Source organism: Poromitra crassiceps (assembly GCF_964638095.1).
Source record: "Poromitra crassiceps genome assembly, chromosome: 9".
NCBI classification, from domain to species: Eukaryota; Metazoa; Chordata; class Actinopteri; order Beryciformes; family Melamphaidae; genus Poromitra; species Poromitra crassiceps.
The window spans coordinates 56,918,922-56,940,907 of NC_139630.1; positions in this window are offsets into that span (position 1 = coordinate 56,918,922).

Consider the following 21,986-nt stretch of genomic DNA (forward strand, 5'->3'; position numbering starts at 1 on the left):
AAGATGGAGCTGGCAGGCCGAGCGCGTGGTGAGAACGGCCCACCTGCGGGATAATGAAGTGAGTCGTATAGGCAAACGTGTAGGATTGACCGCACTGAGAAGGTTTCATTAGCCATACGCAGTTCCCAGAGTACACCTGAATCCTCTGGCCCTGAGTGAGAGAGAGAGAGAGAGAGAGAGAGAGAACCTGAATCCTCTGGCCCTGAGAGAGAGAGAGAGAGAGGTGGGAGGGGACTGGTTGCTAAGCTGCCTGTCTGTCTGACTGGAATCTTAAGGCCTCCAGTCTAATTAGTTTGAGCTGTGTTTGAGATAGAACCCCCACGCCTCTGAGATAGAACCCCCACGCCTCTGAGATAGAACCCCCACGCCTCGCGCTGCTTCACTGACACATTCTGCCTTCAGTCTCTGTATCAAGTGTGGCAAAGTATTGACAGCGCTCACAGTCTTCTACAAATATGTCTCTGTCAACGTTCACTGTTACTCCACTACATAGCCGAAATAAAATGTATACTTTTACTCCGATACATTTCTCTTAAGCATCTTCATCCCTACAAATTAAAATTGATAGTAATTTGGTAGCCTCCAAACAAGCAGGTTTGGCGAATCACTGCTCCTACAGTAGCTTGCAAGTTACGTACGATTCACACTCCATTCCAGTTGGTGGTGGTAATGAACCATAATGTTGTTTGCCAACCGCTATATAACTCAAGAAGAAGATTTCCACTCAAGCCCGGGCATGTCGGATGGACCTGATGAACATGAGTGAAATCCACAACAGCATTCATCATGTGTACTTTTATTCCAATACATAAGTATATATTTAATATCATAAATGATATATATGATCATATATATGATATACCTTTGATACAGTCAGATCCTACTCTTGACTTTTACTCAATTAATATTCTAATAGGTGACTTTAACTTCGACCAAAGTCATTTTCTGCTAAGATATCTGTACTTTTACTCAAGTGTGGCCTTCAGGTATTTCCTCCCCCACTGGCCAATGGAAACACCGTTTTCCCCCTCAGGACGTTTCCACCCAAATATCCTGATTAATATCCATTAATAGCAGCAGGAAAAGCTTGGGTGTTGTTATCCCCTCTGTGTGTGAACTCTGGCCCTCTCATCAAAGATAGATGAGATAGATGTGTTGCAGGCATCAATTAGATGGGGGATATTGGAGGAAGCCGCGTTAGTGAACATGTCTGTGTGCGGTTTCTTTCAACGGCGCTTTTGGATTTATTTTTATCTGTTAAATGGAACGGTGGAAGTGCACAGAGCACTCTTTATTCCATGGGTAGTTGTGTGGAGTCAAAATGTAACATTTTCAATTTCAGCATGTGAAATTAAAAATCGCACGGCCCGGGGGTCTTTCAGTCTCAAAGACACTATATAATCATATTAAATAAATGAGGAATGTGTTAGCATAAAATGTTGACCATTTATTATGTGTAATACGGTAACCTGTTGATCATTCTTTAGTGTTTGGTGTCATCCGTTTCCAGCAGTCCACAGACGTTTTATTTGGTTGGTGATTGTAAGGGCTGTACACCAATTATTTTTGTATTTGCACATTTTAGTTCATATTATTTAGGTATATCTGATCGTTATTTTGTATACAAAATACTGTAATGCCTGGATAGCTGGAGAGATTTAATTCGCCAGATCACTATCACGCGAGGAATCCATATTGTCATTCTGCCAGATATTCATTTGACAGACATTCATTGGACTCCACCAGTGTTGTGGACCAATCAGCATCGGAGGAAGGAGGGGGCGGTCCTCCTAAGTGGTTGAAGGTAGTCCGTCATAGACAGATCTGCCCTTTTCCAAAGAGTTTCCAAGGACGACTTCCCAGATGGTTCTTTTGTGTAACAAACCATCAGTGTCAGGAGAGATTTTCCTGTAACTAAAGGATCATTGGCTCGATCCCGACAACAGCCAATATGTCAATGAACAGCAGTTTGTCCTTGAGGAAGACACTAAACTCAATGAACAGCAGTTTGTCCTTGAGGAAGACACTAAACTCAATGAACAGCAGTTTGTCCTTGAGGAAGACACTAAACTCAATGAACAGCAGTTTGTCCTTGAGGAAGACACTAAACTCAATGAACAGCAGTTTGTCCTTGAGGAAGACACTAAACTCAATGAACAGCAGTTTGTCCTTGAAGACACTAAACTCAATGAACAGCAGTTTGTCCTTGAGGAAGACACTAAACTCAATGAACAGCAGTTTGTCCTTGAGGAAGACACTAAACTCTCATTGCAAGTCAGTCTGGATGAGACTGTCAGCGGAATGTCTCAAATACAACATATCACATGACTTCCCTTCTTACATTAAAGGTCCCATTCCGTGCAAAAGCTGTTTTCACTTGTAAATGCATATATACTGCTGTCATCCCTCCCTGTAATGAGTGGTCACAAGCTCAGAACTGCCACAGTTGGATTTGTCCCTATCCAGCTTCCCCCTGCAGTCTCCTTCAAGCCACGCCCCCTAACGCTCTGTTCCCCAGACGGGGTATTGGGACGTCACGATGGTCCTCAAGCATACTGCGCGGGTCTCTCTCACACAAGCTACCTGCACCATTTAGTCTATAGCCACAAAATTAACACTTCTAGCTGGAGCGACGCCAACTGTAGGCTACGTGATCCAGCAACTGCGGAGGTGCATTCGGTAAGTCTAGGCATTTTGAGATGTCCTCTTTAGCGTAGTGTTGCTAACGTTAGTTGTGGACACAACCTAGCGTGCTGGTCCACAGACGCTAATCTGATTGGCCGCTGGGAGCCTGGGGCGGGCTCTCCCTCAGCGGCCAATGGGAACTGTTAGTTCTGAATATATTATAGAAACAGACCATTCTTGGGATGCAACGAGATGAGGAAGGGACAACTCCGTCACAACAAACGGGGTTGCTATATTTTCGACAAATTAATCCAGAATCATGTTTTATGGACCAGAGACACACGTTTTTAAGAGGTTACAGCTGCACGAATTGGGACCTTTAACATTGTGTTTCAAGCACACAGTGTTTGGGATTACATAATCTATGACCTCTAAATGGTGACCAGTAGGAATTGCAACAGCATTGACAGAACCTACATCCCTCCCCTTCCACCAGGGGGCGTAGGTTGATTGCAGCCTGTAAGTCAGACAAACAATAGAGACGAGTAAGCTACCTAATTAGACCAGAGATGAATTAGAAATGCAGTGAAGATGAATATATTAGGGCTGGGTATTGGCAAGGACCTCACTCACGATACATGGGTTGCGATACGATTGTATCACGATACATTGCGATACAATACATATTGCGATATATTGCAATACTCTACATAATTTACTGAAAATTTTAAAATCGAGCTAAAAATACAACACGCTGTGCACCACCCAGGTAGTGTAATAATATATACATCACTTTATATTGATAACTTAGTGGACAAATTGAGTCAAAACTACTGAGTGTTGAGTGTCTTACAGAACGCACTGAAATAAAAAGTATTGTTATCGTGTCACTGAACACACGGCTGTGCCAAAAAAATCGATATGGCGATATATCATGATATTTTTCTGAAATATCGATCGTATTGCGGAAAAAGTATTGCGGTATATTGCTGTATCGATTTTATTGCACAGCCCTAATATATATATATATATATATATATTTATAGCATGCATACTGTAGTAGTAATAATAATAGCACTGCTTTGTTGTTTGTTTGTTTTGGCTTGAGAATGAGGCTTTCCAGCTTTGGGTGCGTCTTTAAATTCCAATGAGCAGAAGTGTTTTTGCTCCGAAACAGAGCACAGGCTGGAAAATGAGTTTTGAAAGGCAGAAATCTCAGCAGCCGGCAAAGTGATCATTGAGTCACTGGTATTGATCCGTAAGCCAGACATGTGATGCTCATGTTGTGCTATATGGAGCAGTAAAAATCCTACTTCTCCTCCCTTTTAAATAAGCTCTACATTTCAAACTCCATGTGTTTGTGAGTGGAGGCTGATCTCTTCCCTCGTCCCTGACGTCTCTCGGGCACATTGTCTCCTGCTGACCACAGGCTCATGAACCTCATGAACCTGTAAGTGTTGTTGTCCGCATCTCAACGCTGTCGATCAGAAGCTCCCGCCCGCAATCGGCCCACTACTCCATCAGCAGGCACCTCACTGACAATCTCACGAGTCGTCCAGAGTCCAACATGTCCCACCAAGGTACCAGCAGCCACATGAGGACTAGAGATGATCCTGCAGCCGCCACTCATGTGAGAAGATCATTGTGTAATTGACCTCGCCTACGCTCAATAGAGTCAGAATTTGAAATATATGTCAATTTAATGTCATAGCTAATGTCATATTTTGTTATACTTCCATTCACTGAGCCTCCCCTGAAACTGCTTGGAGATCCCCTGGGGAGGCCCGCCTCCCACTTAGAAAACCTCTCCTCTAGCCCATAAGAAAGCTGTATTAGCATGGCATTGTATTTTTCATGTCCAGTATCTTTTATTCACTGTATTCTTTATCGTTATCCTATTCTTTGGTGCTGCATGACCCACTTTCAGCTCGGGGATCAATAAAGTTAATCTTGTCTTATCTTATCTTGACAATGGTAAATGGCTGCCAGTGTCAAATGGCTTTATAGTCAATAGACTATACACAGGAGTCAGAACAAGTTAGTTAACAATACCCTCCAGGTTTCCACTTACACACTTTCTGTACATTTATTAAATAATATTTGTTCATATTCTGCCCCCCCCCCCCCTCCCTTAATTTCATGGCTCAGTAATAACTGTGACCCTCTGAAGGATGTGTGATATGCCACAGTATGCCTCTCTCATGTGTTTGACTATAGCCACGTCAGTGATGTTCTAATCATGTAGTTAGAAGATGTGTCATGATGAGAGTGGATGTAGGGCTCTGTTGCCTCTGTGTGGAGAACTTGTTCAGCACTTGAATGTCATGTTAGTTGAAGACTAAATAGTTGGTGGACACAGTTTCCACTTCTGTTGCATTCGGTTCTTCAGGGATGTGATGGCTATTTTGAGACAGCTAAATAGTCCCATATTATAATGGTATATACACATATGTATTTTGTGGTTTATTTTGTAGTTTATTTCATATTTGGGACAGTGCACTGATACACTTAAAAAAAAATCTTAAGATGTATGTACATGGCGTTAAATGCATCCAAATAATTTACATACCGAAAGTACTTTCCTAAAGAAAATCAGAAGCTCCGACTATGTGTTTTGCTTTGTAAATTACAATGTCTCGTAATTTTACGCTATTATTTCATAAGGTGGTAAATGCACGAGTTACAACATGTGAGAGCGTTTTGGCGTTTGGTTAGAATGTGGATTTGGTGACTTAACGGGGGTAGGCTAGCCGGATACCACAGACTACCAGTCATTTGTGCTAAGCTAACTAGCAGGAGGGCGCGTAGCTACTTTTCTACTGCACGCACACACAGAAGAGAATAGGGCTGTCACTTTTTCCCAAAATAAAGTTCGAACGAACTTTAATTGCCCGCAAAAAGTTTTTTTTTTTTTGTTGCAGGCCAGGCCACCGGGCATCGGCCCGACGTGCCCGATTATGCAGTCCGCGCCTGCCGGTTACATCGTATAAATATATATAATATAATATAAAATATTAAAAGAATATAAAAAAAAAATCCTCAGCTGTCATGGTCCAGTCAGTCAGCTCCTCTCCGCTGCTGTGTTAGCTTGGACGCTCACAGTCACAACACTGCCTCACAAACTTGGCTGCATCCAACTCGAGACAACTTTTCAGACCCTGGAGACAATCTTTCTCAGAAGAGACTAACGCGACAAATCTGGAGACTTTTTCTGACATGGGATTAACATTACCAGCAAGCAGCAGTTGGTTAATTTTGGTTAATTAAAAAAAAATTATATATATAAAAAAAAAAAATCAAACAGGTCAATTATACATTCGAACATGCCCTCCTCCCCCACATTCTAAGTTAAATTCGAATTTCGAATAAAAAGTGACAGCCCTAGAAGAGAAGGACATCGATCTTCTCGTCTTACTATCGAGAATAGGGCAAATAGACGAATCTCCCCAAAAGTCGGTGTTCCTTTAAAGCTGCAATATGCAACTTTTATTTGACATTAAAATAACATCCAATTAAACTTCTTCTGAATGATGCTGGGTAACATTTTGGGGCATGTGCCATTTCCCGTGGGCGTACCGTAGCTAGCGGTGAGCTAGTTGTATTTACATGTAGCAACAACAACACTCGCAGTGAGAAAAGAACGAATGGGTTCAAGTGTCAACATTGCTTTTCCTCGCGTTCCCTCAGCTTCAGGCGAGCTATCTCTTCAAAGTAGGCAGCTCATCAACATGAGTGACAGGTGTTTGGGAGTGAACCTGACCAACCGAGTGGGAGGAGGGCAGGGCTAACGGTCTCACAGTGGGAGGAGGGCAGGGCTAACGGTCCACTCTGCTACCTCGGGGTGAAAAGTTGCACATTGTTGCTTTTAATGCTGTACAAGTGAAGTAATTGATAAAATAGTGTGCTTGTGTGTCTGCATTCTCCTTACACTGAGAGCCAGGCCCTGTCTGTCTAAAGGGGCGTTCACACCGAGATATTTATTTTTCGCTCTGTCGCTCAAGTCAACCCTTTGGAATCGCTCTGTCGCTCTGTTTAAATCGCTCATCAACAGGCACACGAAATGACGGACATGTGGGGGATATAACGTTACGCAATGTCATGCTGTTTGTCCACTACGAGCCACCGTCATTGTTTACAAGCTAAGCCTATCAGCGTGCTCCTAATGCGAGCTGCATACCGGTAGTACAGACTTCACTTCATGTCAGCTGTCAGCCTGTCAATGTGGTTTGTTGCCACACAATAAACCAGCGGTTTGTTCCAAGCCAGTGTGATCCTTGACTCGCTCTCACACGGCAGCCAATCAGCATTGAACAGCGAGCGACTGATGCCAGCGTATTTTCGCTCGAGTTGGAATATTTCATCTTGAGCGACGAGCGTATTTTCTCCCTGTCGCTCTGTCTCTGCCGCTCAGACGCCCAGCGATTATTCTCCCAGGCGAATATACGCTCAATCGCTCGTTTGCATTGACTTTGTATGTAAACTCGACGCCAGCAACAAACTTTAATAGGTCTGTGTGAACGCAGCTTTATATCACCCGCCCACAGTGCATAGTGTACTGTGTGAATAAACTGACCCGCCCACAGTGCATAGTGTACTGTGTGAATAAACCCGCCCACAGTGCATAGTGTACTGTGTGAATAAACTGGCTCTCATTCTGACAAAGGCATGCTGTTGCACTGCAGTCGATTGCCTTTCAACCAGCAGCAGTCTCAACTGCTTCTTAAGGCTCTTTATGACTACCGTATTTATGATAAGAATACACTTCAGCCTGCACGTTCAAAGACCATAATATAACCAGGCCAAACTCCAAGCAAAATACTTCCCTGCATAATTCACAGAGGCAAATATCACATATGAATAGATGTTCCTGCTGTGTATTGTGTGGCCACAATAAATGCCAGAGTTCTTTTGAAGAGAAAGGTATTGACAGGATTGCCTGGAGTGCTTTTTAATGTTTTATTCTCGTACAGGCTCGCCTCTTTACTCTGTCTGCCTTTCACAAGCCCAACCCCCATCATCATATCAGTCCGTGATAGATTTCTCACGCAGATTCTGAGGGGATTTCCCACTAATAGGGCGCCGTGTGTATACTCAAGTCAGTTTATTGATTTGATCACATGATGTACAACTTTTTATTTCACAGGATGATTGAGGAATTTCAATGAACAGCGTATCAGTATTTAATACTGTTAAAATCATAGCATATACACGCTTTAAAGGGCATAACAGATCTGATCTCTACTTGGTTGCTAGAGTTGAGGTGAGGTGGATCTGAAGGACTGGGAGGGTTGGTGAAGGGCTTTGTATGCCAGGATTTGGTGTGGGTGCGAAGTCGGGCGGCTGCGTTCTGGACCAGTTGAAGTCTATTGATGAGGGTGGTGTTGATGTTCTGGACCAGCTGAAGTCTGTTGATGAGGGTGGTGTTGATGTTCTGGACCAGTTGAAGTCTATTGATGAGGGTGGTGTTGATGTTCTGGACCAGCTGAAGTCTGTTGATGAGGGTGGTGTTGATGTTCTGGACCAGTTGAAGTCTGTTGATGAGGGTGGTGTTGATAGAGAAGTGAATTGCAGTAATCGAGACGGGAGGAGATGAAGGCGTGGTGTTTCGGAGGCAGGATGTGCGAGGGAGTAGGGTTGGGTACCGAAACCCGGTACCAATATGGTATTGGTACTTTTACAACAAATACTACCGGTACCAAATTGCAACCCAGATTTGGGTGCTTCATTTAGGTGCCATGCCCGAGCTGCTGAGTGAAATATCCGCTCTCCGGTCCTCTGAAACGGGCGCTGCACAAACCGTCACTAACATTCTAGGGCTTAAACACATAACATTATAGTTTGAAATCCTCTTTACACCCTCTTTAAATAAAAAATAGGTTTAAATATGCTTTAACTTTTTTTTAAAGTACCGTTTCAGGCACCATTTAGGCACCGGTACCGTTTTAGAAGTATCGTTTTAGCACCGGTATCGGGAAATATTAAACGATACCCATCCCTACAAGGGAGGACCGGATCCTGATTCCTGCAGTCGATGGTGAGTGTTGGAAGATGAGGAGACAGTGGTGCAGTCCATGGTGAGTGTTGGAAGATGAGGAGACAGTGGTGCAGTCCATGGTGAGTGAGGGAAGATGAGGAGACAGTGGTGCAGTCGATGGTGAGTGAGGGAAGATGAGGAGACAGTGGTGCAGTCGATGGTGAGTGAGGGAAGATGAGGAGACAGTGGTGCAGTCGATGGTGAGTGAGGGGTTGTTGAGTTTGCTAAGGGTGTATTTGGAGCCGATGAGGAGTAGTTCAGTTTTGTCACTATTGAGTTGTAGAAAGTTGTGCTGCATCCAAGCTTTTAGTGCAGACAGACAGACAGACAGACAGACAGACAGACAGACAGACAGACAGACAGACAGACAGGAGTTGATATGGAGAGGGGTGGGTTGTGGGTGGATTTGTGTTGTGCTAAATGTGTTGAAATCAACCAATTAAATTGAAATAGCAGTACAGACATCATTTGAGAATCATGGAAACACTATGACAATTCAACATGACACAAATCACATGAAAGTATAATGTAGCAAACAGTCAAATGTGAATATGTATACAGAAGACAGAGGGTTCAATCCAAGTAGATACAAAACGTGTTTTCAATAGTGAGTTGAGAGGGGCGACCAAACATGCTACCATCTTGGAAAGCGCATGTTGTTTACTAATGAGTTTGCTGAACAGTAACCTGGGCTTGGAGCCACGCTGTTTGCTTTTCATTTACTTTATTGAGCAATAATTACCGTATTCAATATCTTCCCATTTCTAAACAACAGAGCAAACAAAAGTCCCCACCAGATGAAAGCGTGCGAGGCACTTCACCATGTTGCACGATGCACACAATAAATCACTAATGTGCCCCTTTAAGTCGTGTGTAATGAATGTCATGTGCGCGCTCTGAAAAAAATGACTGTTCAATGATTGTGGAGTTGCTGCAGCGATTTGAAAAGGTTTCCCTGCCTCCTCTGCCTGCAGCACGGAGCTCCTGCTCTCCTGCATATGTCACCTGTAACATTAATTTGAATAATAATGGCATGGTCTGACTCCACTGTTACCTTCCCCTCCATCGGCCTGTAGCCACCGGGTGTTAAAGGTTTTCACCATTGTTCCCATGCGCTCTGTGGACGCGTGCTGAATGTCAAGTCCACTGAACACTCAACGCAAGACTTTCCACAAGCTTACAATACCTGAGCAACCTGGACTTCACCCCTTTGATAAAAAATAAATAAATAAGGGTTTTAGGAGATAACATAGAATAGGATGACTGGATTTTTCTTCTTCTTAAGATTGCAGGCTACTCAAAATGATACAGGTAGGCAGCAGTGCTCTGTAATCCCGCTCTCCTCCTCTGGTTAAGTGATTCTGTTTCTATCCAACGCCTGCTTGACAACGCTGCACTTTGCTGGAATTTGGCCAAAACGCCCGTCTGAATATCGACGCGTGCAAATTGAAATAACAGCTTTGTCGCGCCGCCTGCGATAATTCTCACTGTGACAGATTAACGAGAACATTTCGAGCGTTCCTCGTCCCCCCGGCTCCGTGTCTGCTACTCATTATAGGCCCCATAAATAAAGCGAGCTACTGCTGAAAAGTTTGGGGGAGAAACGGCGTCGTGTTCTTATGTCGAATACAGACGTCAACTTTCTCTGCCTGGATTCCCCCCACGCCACTTCCCCCCCTTCTCCCCCCTTCTCCCCCCGCCCCTCCTGCTTTTTGTTTGGGACTTCCTGTGAAGTTGGCAGACTTCAAAGCGAGTGGATTGACAGCGCTGCAGACTGAAAGATCCTCTTCATCTGCCTGGTGGAATTATGCCGACATCTCTCTTGAGCACCACTTCACAACCGCGAGCTCTCTTTACTTTAAATATGTGGCCTCTCCGTGGCACCCTGGCTGCTACAACACGCTGCAAGAAATATCTGTGGAGGAGAGAAGAGGGAAAAATCTCACTTTCAAGAGAGCAACAACAATGAGCTAGTTTAGCACAATATAATATAATCTATATATATAATATAATATACAATATAATCACACATCAGTGAAACATCGTACAAGTTGTTAAACGGGATGACATGCGAGACGGCGGCTTGTTGGAAGAAGCACTGCTGGAGAGAAAGAGAGGTCCTTTGTTTTTGTCTGCCTGGACAGGACGAAGCTGCTAGACAAACCTCGGGGTAATATCCCGTACGCTGCCAGGAAATGACAAATAAGAGCCCCGCTAATGAATTTGATGCTGCATTGTGTGCCTGTCAGCCACACAGCCTCTGGACAGAAGGCTGCTGTTGGAGGTGTTTGCAGGCAGAAGATGGGGTGAGCTGGCCCACCCCGGTCTCATTCCCAACCTTAGACCGTATGATGAATATTAGGGATGCACCGATCGATCGGCACGTGACCGGAAATGGCCGATTTTCACGTGATCGGCCTCGATCGGTGATCTGTTCCGGTCACTCTAAATAGCCGATTCTGTGAGCCGATTTTCACATGACGTGCGCGCACCCCAAAGCACCGAGACAGGCACCCAGCCACCACACCACACACGCCAGCATACCTTCCTCGTTGTGGATTTTTTTCACCGTCAGTGAAGTAGACAAAGCTCGCAGTTTGTCACACATGCAAGTCGAAAATAAGCCGTGGAGACAGAGGTGCGGCCGTGTCCCGCTCGGCTGGAGTCAAGTCAGAGCGGCTCGCTTCACCTCACTGGCCCCTCTCTCTCTGCTCTCTCTCCCCGGGAAGCGGTGCTCCAGCAATCCGCCACCGCGCACAGCCGGCTTGGCGAGGTGAACGCGAGCATTTTGTCCAGTATAACCATTCCCCGACCTGCTTTTCCATTCCACATCAGCGCTGCTGCCTCAGCCTGTCAAGTCATGTTGTAACGTGACGTGGATACAGGAGAGACTATTTGTTTCGTATTGCAAATAGAACGACATGAGAACGACGGACATAATAATAAAAATGCATCGGACTCACAAGTGTGCAACGTTTTCTGTGCATGACGATATTTTTTCGGATGGCAGATAAAAATACGCATACCAAACTTCGGACTGTGTGTAAACTCCGCCTGATATTCAGACTGAAGATCGTTACTGTAACTCATAAACTCATTTCCCCTCTACTCAAGAGGACTGGTCTGGAGCCAGGCTATAAACTCCTTGTCCATGGATCATTTTGATGTTCTGTTGCACCTGTTTTCTTTTGGAAAAGTAAATGCATGATAGCTGTGGGATATAGGCTATTGGATTTAATTTAATTTTTGTATTCATTGTATTTGCACAAAAAAGCTCTGTCCAGTAGCCTAACCTGGAACACTTTTATTTTGAGATGTGTTTGAGTGAGAAGGTCCTACTTCATGCAAATGATAAGAATTGTTTATTTGTTTATTTGGATCCCCATTAGATGTAAGAATTGTTCTATGAATCTTAATTTTTAAACAAAGTTACAAAAACGTTTGTGTAAGCTGTCAATTGTTGTTTTTAGAAAAAAAAATCGGAATCGGCAAAAATCGGTATCGGCAAGTCAGACTATTCAAAAATCGGAAATCGGAATCGGCCAAGAAAATGGCAATCGGTGCATCCCTAATGAATATGGATGGAGCCACCATGATGTTCTCCATTGGTTTTTGGAGTCCCGTTTTGAAGCCTTGAGGCTGGCTTTTTCACTGTCGCCATCTTGGTTATTTAGAGCCAGAAGTGATGTAAATTTGGAGCTGCAGCGTGGCCTCCTCTTGGTCCGTGATGGACGAGCTGTGTGATCACTGGACAGCCGACCTGTCAATCACGCCCCAACTCATAGTCTGCTTTATCATATATTTTACTCTAAATGGGACCATAATTTACTAAATGAGCCCATAAATCAAGTGAGAAGTAGGACCATACATTGACTTCCATACATTCAGACTTATTTTTGCAGCCAGTGGATTCGCCCCCCTGAAGGCCATTCGAAAGAATGCAGGTGTAAGGCACTTCCGCATTGGCTTCACGAACGGACGCACAAGGTACCCCCTTGTTCCCAACGCAATCAGATGTGACAATCAGGGATGGGTCCGATCCAATATCGGTATTGGGTGCCGATACTGACATAATTCACGAATCGGATCAGGGGATTTTTATTTATTTATTTTTTGCAAATCCAGCGCACAGCGCTGGGCGAAATTTGCCCATGTATAATAGTATCCTTCTTTGCCTTGTATATTTTCTTAATTTTGTCTGCTTTTTGCAAGGTATATTTAAAAAAAAAAAAACTTTAATTGGCCAAATCTTTGCCTATACTGTCAAGAAAAATATCGGTATCGGTATCGGCAGATATCCAAATTCAGGTATCGGTAATCGGATCAGAAGTGAAAAAATGTGGATCGCATCCCTAGTGACAATATGTCAGGACCCTTGCCGTCCCTATAACGACTCCAAAGGTAACCTTTCTCGTCAGAAATTGACGTTGCGGGCGAGGCGAACGCGAGTCACGTGACGGGCACATAACAACAGTGCCCTGTTGTGTCTGAAACCGATGCCAGGTTGTAGGGGCACCTACACCTAAGGGTGTAGGGGCGGGATAGTATCCCCGTCTTGCAAGCGAAAGAGCGCATGTTCGACTCCCGAGCGAGGCACGTTGTGTTTTTACTTTCGGTTTGAACCATAACCCAAACCCTACCTCTAACCATAACCAAGTTGCTTTGTTGCCTAAACCTAACCAACGGGGCGACATGGGGTTACTTTAGTTTTTAAGGCCAGAGGAACATAACGTCTGTATAGTGGTCCAAGGGCTCCTGACAAAAGAATCCCATATGGACGCGATGAGAAGGCGAGGAGAGAGAAGGCTGAGGAGCTGGACTCGTCCTTCCAGACAGGCCATGTGCAGAGCGGCCACTCGGCCTGACCTCCCTCACTGCCATCGGGCTCCCAGCACCGGGGACTGCTGCACTGCTCTCATTATGTCATCCATCATGGCTGTCATAATCCTATCTGCACCAATATCACAGACAAAGCCTGCGTGCCAGGGCAGATGATCTACTACAGAGCCACGCTTTGGCATGGTGATGCTCTACGTGCTACCTCACTGCTGAACCGTGCTTAGAAAACAGGCAACATCAGCACACTTGATTTTAGAACAAACTACAAAAGTTTTCTTGTTGTTGTTGTTGCTGGTCAACTTCTGCCAAATCTTATCATTTTAGAATTGGTCTGTCATTTTTTGATTTTCACGCCTAATTAGCCAACAGAACAATACAGGAAAACATCATAAGAATGTTGACTTTTTTCCTTCCAAAAGTGCATAGTTACTGTATAGTAAAATGCTGTATAGTAAATAGTCCTCTCATACCTAATTCCAACTTTCAAGAAGGTCAGACTAAGAAAGTCCTTTATACATCAGTCGATCCTGAGGCTTAATCAAGAACATGGCCGAGGGTCAGTGGAGCAGTGACCAGTGCTCTCTGTGTGCTGTATGTGTGTATGTATCTTTGTATTTTTTGGTTTTGTTCTCTTTGTCATGTGTTTGTGCATGGGACTGCCGCTGTCTTGCAAGACAAATTTCAGTGTGAACTGACAATAAAGTATATCGTATCGTATCGTATCATATGGATACATTAGAGCGCTGATTCTCAACCTTTTACATATCAAGGACCCCTTAGTCCACATTAGGGCCATGGACCCCTATTTGATGAGATTTATGGTGAGAATATTTCCATCATTAGATATGATTTTGTCCAGAATTCCATGACTATCTGTATTGTGTTTAGAGAAATAACAGTTGTACTATGATCAAAAGAGGTGAATTTGAACAATTCATACATTTGCTGGGGACCCCCTGGAACCCCCTCAAGGACCCCTGGTGATCCCCGGACTCCACGTTGAGAACCACAGCATTAGTGGACGGCATTATTGTATATTGCATGCAATTAAGTCTACCCCAAATACATCTGTTATACATTGTATGTATATAACAGTAGTATAGAACACTGAATAAATTGTTTTAGACCTAATGCTGAGACAGTCAATATGTGACTCGTTTAAAAAATAACTTACAGCCACGTTCAATCACATTTCCTATTCAAGCATGGACCAGTCCCACCAGCTTGTCTCTGTCTGGCTGCCTGGTAAACAATGAGTATTTATCACAATGTGCTCCCAATCATTACCATGTGGATCCTGTTAGACATGATATGTAAAAAGCATCCCCCTAACCATTGTCTCTAATGACGAGCAGACCGGTTTGATGACAATTGCATTCAGTGGAGTTGAAAAAAAGAATGCAATGTGCAATGAGATCTAAGATGAAGACCATCCAGCGTAGATGCAATCAATATGTTGTGACCAACGCCGCTTTGTAGTATAAGCTGTGATCGCCGCTGCAATTACACCGGCGTGATTAGCGCACTAATTGGACATAACAGAGTAATTGTACGTTAAACCGCCAGAGCCTCGGTGGTATATGGGGAGCATCCGCCGAGCAGAGAGAGGATGAGTGCGGTATAGTTGCTGAGCTGGCTCTCCACCTCAACAGCTTGCACTGATGTCGGTATATAGAGGCAGTGCTCGGATCAGTTCCCCTCAGCGACCCGACGTACCCTAACCCCTCGGCAAGATGCACAACAGCTGTTCTGGAGACAGATGATCGGTGAGGCAGAGGGGAAAAAAACTCTGACCGTTTACCTCCAACATCATCCATCATCGCTGACAGCCCTCGATCATTATTCATATTAATAAAACCTTCACATCAATATTGTAGGCCGGGGAATTCCCCAGGGAGCTTCTCTCTCTCTCTGTCGGTGTCTTTGTGTGGATATAGACCATCAATCTACGTCCTCACCGGCCAACCAAAGTCCATGATGTAAGAAAGCAGATCTGATGATTATGCATGTTCATCAGGAGTCTGAAGAGGTATAAAGGGAATTGAACAACTACGCCTGAATGCACATAGTGATAGAAAGCTGAGCAGAGCAGTGGTTCTCAACATGGGATCTGGGGACCACCATGGGTGCTTGAGAGGTTCGCCGAGGGTCCCCAGCAAATTGATGAATTGTTAAAAAAAAATCACCATTATTTCACTTACAAGAACTTAGCATAAGAGAATGTGGAAGAATTTGAACATATAGTTTCATGTCATGGAATTCTGGACAAAATCATATCTGACAATATGAATATTCTCAAATTTGGGTCGAAGAGAAAATTGGTCACCAGATGGGGGGTCGGTGGTCCTAATGTGAACTAGATGAGGGGTCCTTGATATGAAAAAGGTTGAGAAACGCTGATGTAGTGATATTTTTAGTCTGCTGAATATCCTGCATCTCACTAATGGCTCATTTCCACCACATATAACAGCACAGTACAGCTCTACTCGACCTGGTCTTACTCGACTCTACTTGATAAAGACTCTGCTTCCACAGCAAGTTTACTCGCCTCCGCCCACACCTGGTCGTCATAGCGACCGCATATCTGTCCTCCGCCCATAGCCCAAGTAGGGTATAATGTATAACGTTAAAATTAAATCCATACACGGAAATTTTAAATTGTTTATGAAATACTGGTGCCTCCTATATGACATACATGGGCAAATAAGACCATCGGCCAGGAGAATGGATATCAATCTGTTGTTATTTACATGCATTTGCTGCGCGAGGGACGGGGGTTCCGCTGCGGGGAGAGGGGAAGCCTCTACCCCGGCGGCCACTCGGCCAGGCAAGACCGCGGCTTCGCTAAACCCCCGCCTCCGGCCTAGCGGAGCCGACAGCGGACTTTTTCTCTCTCAAAACAATTGAAAACCACCGTCGTGTTAAAGCCGAGCAAGGAGAGCGATTTTATTTCACCAAAGCCGAAGGCAGCAACACAAAAGAAATAACTTCTGGAAATAACAGAAGAGAAGGTAAGCCCCAATAAACTGGCATCCAGCATTGACAGTAGATACAGTAAACACGATTCTGCCTGACCAATCAGTCGTCTGCAGTGTTTTCACGTCACCGTATGGTACCGGGTCCACAGCCCTGGTACCTCAACAGAGCAGGGACCAAAAGCAGCACGACTCAACCCCGACTCAACCCGGGCTGTCCACGTTTTTGATCGGTGGAATGAGACCAAAAAGCGAGACGAGCTGGGCCACAATACACCCCCACACTGGCTGGCAGTGCTGTTGCTCCTCTACAGTATGTGTGTCTAATATGCACTTCAGTTGCTACAGGAAGTTAGCGATCGATATGTCGCTGCACCAGGGTCAGGAATTAACCAAGAAAAAATGCCAGTAAAGATCATAAAATGAGAGGACCAAATGCCGCTGACCCTGTGTTGTGCTCGTCCAGATATAAAATATTCATGTGTGAATGCAACTATAGCTAGCGTTATTATTATTATTATTATTATAGCTAGCGTCCCCTGTGGGAAAAAAGGGCTTTTTGATCCAAACACAACTGAGGCTGTTGGCGCAACACAGCCGGCAGAAGATCAACACAAACCACTCCGTCAACGACAAAAAAACACAACAACCTATATCATACAAATTCAATAATTGAGAGTTGGAAGATAGCCTGGTTGGGGACAGAGAGGGGAAAACAACACCCTGCTCTTCTGTAAGTCCGGCCTCCGGCTTCGAGCAGTACATGTAGGAAGGAGCTTAAAACAAACAGATTGAGTGTTTATTTGCCAATATGCAAAAATAATTTCATAAAATTGCCTCCGAAAAGGAATAAAATGCTCCGTACAAATCAGATCACAAAAAGTATGTTATTTCTTACCCTGCCTCGCAGCAATGTCATGAAGACAAGTTCCTGTAAATGTTTTGTGCAAAATGAAATGATCCTGTTTCTGATTCTGAAATATAGAATGAAATAGATTTGCACAAACTTTGTCAATATGAGAAATCCATGCTCGGCTGTGTCTCAATACTGTATCTTACTTTGTGAAGAGACGTTTCAGATTCACTTGGCTAAAGGCTTGTGATGCTAATGTTACATGAACGTGTTCAAATTGAGTGTTGTGTTCACTATGTAGCCCTAAGGTAAGCTAAGCTAAGGTAAAGCTAAGGTAAAGCTAAGGTAAAGTGCGACCGTGTCTGTGAACCGCCCGCGGCGCACTCAAGACGCAGTGTGTTGAATAACACTTTCAACTGCGCAATTGCTTCTGTGGAAATGTATGTCTCTCTTATAAGTGTTAGATTTGAGGGTGTCTGATGCGTTTCCTTGACGCGGGTGTGACTAGAATAAGGCATTGTTCGAACTCCGAGCGCAACTTGTGAGCGCGGAGCATTCCTGAGATGTAATCTCCTTCTCCTGGATGAAAGGCCCAGTCATAACGGACCATCTCCTGCTTCATGAGGCCTCTGTGGAGCAGGTCTGGAGCTTAGAAGATTACAATGGATTTGCCACTGATCACACACACACACACACACACACACGACACGCACACACGCACACACACACACACACACACACACACACACACACATCTCCCCCCCCAAAGCTAGCCCTCTCCAAAGTGTCGGGGGAGGCTCCTGCTGCCAATTGTCACCAGCTTTTGGGCAGGTATGTGAGGCAGAGGCTGATTTGCGGAGAGATGGAGAGCTTAGCGACGGGGAAAGCTTTGCTCTCCAGTCAATCAGTGGGAGTTGGGTAATATCCAGAGGCCGACGTTAACGGTCCACACACACACACACACACACACACACACAGCCGCCGACCGACTAGCGCCCATTTCCTTCAGCGCCGGACTCCGAAAGGAGTTTTGCGAAATCTGGGTCACTTGATGATAATGGGGGTGAGGAAGCAGTCATGAGGATGAGGTCACACTGGGGAATCATTCAGATCCCGCCATGGCTCCCCTGATGAAAAAGCCGCCGTCTCTCCTCCCAAATGCAATATAGGTCAACTCCTACACGGATTTGTATGCGCCGCGTAGAGGCGAGGCGGGCTGCCGATGAATAATTAATGCAAGAGCGGGATAGTTGGGTGAAATAATCCCATGTTTGTGTACCGCATCAACGGGGATGAGCAACACCTAGCCGTGCCTGCAAGCACGCCTGAAAGGGCAGGTATCAAGGGAGCGAAGCCAAGCTGGAAGTGATTAGTCATGTTTATTACCACAGACAATAGGAATGTAACGCACCAGGATGCGGTGGAAAAGGAGTGAGGATTTCATCACGTCGCCTCACAGTGTTCAGGTGGACATTTATCACCACAACACATTTGCTTATTTGGCACGTTTTGTTGACTGGGGCATGCATACCATACAGCCGTAATGAGCTCATCATGTGTTGAGAGAAGGAACGTGTAGGCGACTTTATGATTTATTACCAGTGTTGGGGGGTAACTCATTACAAAAGTAACATATTACATGTAATATATTACTTTTAGCAGTAACTCAGTAATGTAACTTATTACTTATAGGATTTCAGTAATATTATACCAGTTACTTTGTCAAGTAACTCAAGTTACAAATTGAGTTACATTTTATTAAATCAAAGCACATATTTAAAAAAGATACAATCATTTCCTAATCAAACTGTGTTTTTATGCAAATAAGCACTATAGATGACAATAACAAAGGAAAAGAATAACATTTAGAATTTTGGATTGTTTACACTGACTTCAAGGCGGTTGAAATTATTTTTCGGGATGGTTCTGGGGCGGCGATGTCATTCTGCTGCTGCTGTTTTGGTAAAAGTAATGAAAAAGTAGTGTAATAAGTAACAAGTTACTCTACACAGAAAGTAATATCGTAAAGTAACTTATTACTTTCAAATTAAAGTAACTAGTAATATGTAGTATATTACATTTTGAAAGTAACTTGCCCAACACTACTTATTACCGTGGCATGTCAAGTGTGGTGCTGTGTGTGTCGGGGGGGTTTCACAGCATTTCAGTGAAGTAGCTAGCGTAACAGGAAAGAAGTACGTACATTTCTCCGGGGGAACTGGCAGTAGGCTATACTTGCAGTGGAGATGAATTTCGGCAGGTTCTTGCGGACACATTTGGTGCAAATAAAGACAGGCGTTCAGCTGAACTAGATCAATTCTTTGCACACCAGCCAACTGCAAGTGGTTTATGTAGTTGAAGAAAGAGAGAAAGAAAGAAAGAAAAAAAAGACATTAAAAAGAAAGAAAGGACTGTGTTGAACTGTGGGAGAAGTCAGTGTAAGCAGAGGGCTGTCGGTTCCACTTTAACGTTCCTCAACACCCACCTTGAGCAAGGCACCTCCCACAGCAACTCCTGTGGAGCAGCTCTGTGGCAGACATGAAGCCTGGTGGTGATGACTGGAACTGAAGGAGTTTCCTGAGCTTAAGCTTTACTGTAGCAGGTTGAAGTTTTAGGTCGCCCACCAATCGCAAAAACCGTGTTACTCGCTCCGGGCGAAATCACGTCTGCTCGCCTGTCTGCATTGGCCTTGTATGTACTGTGATCTCACCATGTGACTTTGTGAAAGCAAATCAACATTGGCCTTGTATGTGCTGTGATCTCACCATGTGACTTTGTGAAAGCAAATCAACATTGGCCGCGGCGCATGGAACATTCCGATTGACACGTCGATCGATACTTTGTATAGTCTGTTTTATTATTATTCCATTTAATCTCTGTAAACAGATAAGTAAATATGAGACTTCTCTCCCAGAGTCTTATTAGTCATCAGAATGAAAGACTCTGGCTTCCCAGATTGATGCCAGTGCAACTTTTAAATCATTATGAAGACATTAAACGCGAGTAACGATACTCCTACGGCAGAATAAATGAAGACATATTTGATTTCTTATCAAATGTTGACTGGAGGAGCAAAAATGCATGACTTTCATCTTCAAATGGGACATGCATACAATTTGTGCTCTTCTTTTTTTCTTTTAAACTACACTATGCATTTAACGGCCTGACAGAACACTTGTGCATCACACCTGCTCAATAGTGATCATGTGATACAGGGATCCATGTAGCAGTTATTCTACTTGTGTACCTGTGTCCCCTGGAATAGGAAGGAGGCCCCCTGCATACAAAATCTCCATAAAGCCGTTTCAGAGCCTCGGATGCTCCCACTCAACTGTTACATCTTTTCTCCAACGCAGCACTTTCCACTGAATTACTCTGCCCCTTATCAAAGGAGGAAGTACCATTTTTGAGTAGGATTTATTGATCAAGATTTCCATAATTTAACATAATAACACACTGATTTTCACGTCAGTCAAGCGGAGAACAATAACGGTGTGAAAAATCACCTCAGCATGCACAATTGCACACCTGTGTCCACATGCACGGGTGCACGCACACACACACCACACGCGCGCACACACACGCACGCCGCACACACACACACACACACACACACACACACACACAGACACACACACACACACACACACACAGAAAGTTCCTTGTGAACAGGGTGTGTTGTGTTATTGTGCTGCTCTCATGTGCAGCCTCAACACAGAAACTGGATATTTCCTCAGTAATCCTCAGTATGGATAGAAGGTAATACACACAGGATTGTTTCTGTTATTCATTTTGTTTTGGTTCCAGTTGCCTCTTCAGTCTCCACAAGATGTAAAAGAATGCCGGATATCTTTGCCCTATTTCTCAGATTCATGTTTATGAAATCTCTCACGGGGTTTTCGGGGCTTTGGAAGTTGTTGGAGCCACGAAGGACGATGTAATCCTCCAATTCACCGCTCCGACGATGCCGTCGTGTGACGGCAGCAATATTCAGGCCGTTTACACTTTTCATCTTTTTATTTACGATTAACCTGCTGCTGCGTGCTTATATGACTATATGCTTGCATGTTGAATTATTCATAGCGTATACAGTGCTGCTAACTATTGGCCTAAATTTGGAGTTTGCTTCCTATATATGCACAAGTGGAGGCAGCATGTGAATACTGATGCGCTGTGAGTTCAGTGAGGACATGAAGTTTCTGCCTCGCACTTTTTTTTGATGCTATCTTGGTAATGAGGCAGCAAAATGGGCCGTCATCGGAGCCAGCTTGAGAAGCTAAGGGTCACTATAAACAACACAGGCCAGGACTTTATGAGACACAGGAGATAAATAGCGCTTGCAGAAAAAAACCTTCTTGTTAGGGAACATATGTTTCTGCTGCATCCCCCTGTGTAAAGGTCACAGCGAGACAGAGTAATGGCTCTGGCATGGTGTATTCGTTGGGGCAGCGATGAGCAGGGGGGGGGGGGAACAGGGGGGGGACCCCCGACATCATTTATGATGCTGGAAATGATGTAGTGAGTTCTGCTGCGAGGGGAAACGCAGAGTTATGACTTTCCAGGGTCTAATCAAGACATCACTTTGCTGCTCAACTACATAACTGTTGCTTTGTGCCACATTCACACCCATTATGGAACGTTTGGAGACGCTGGGAGCACC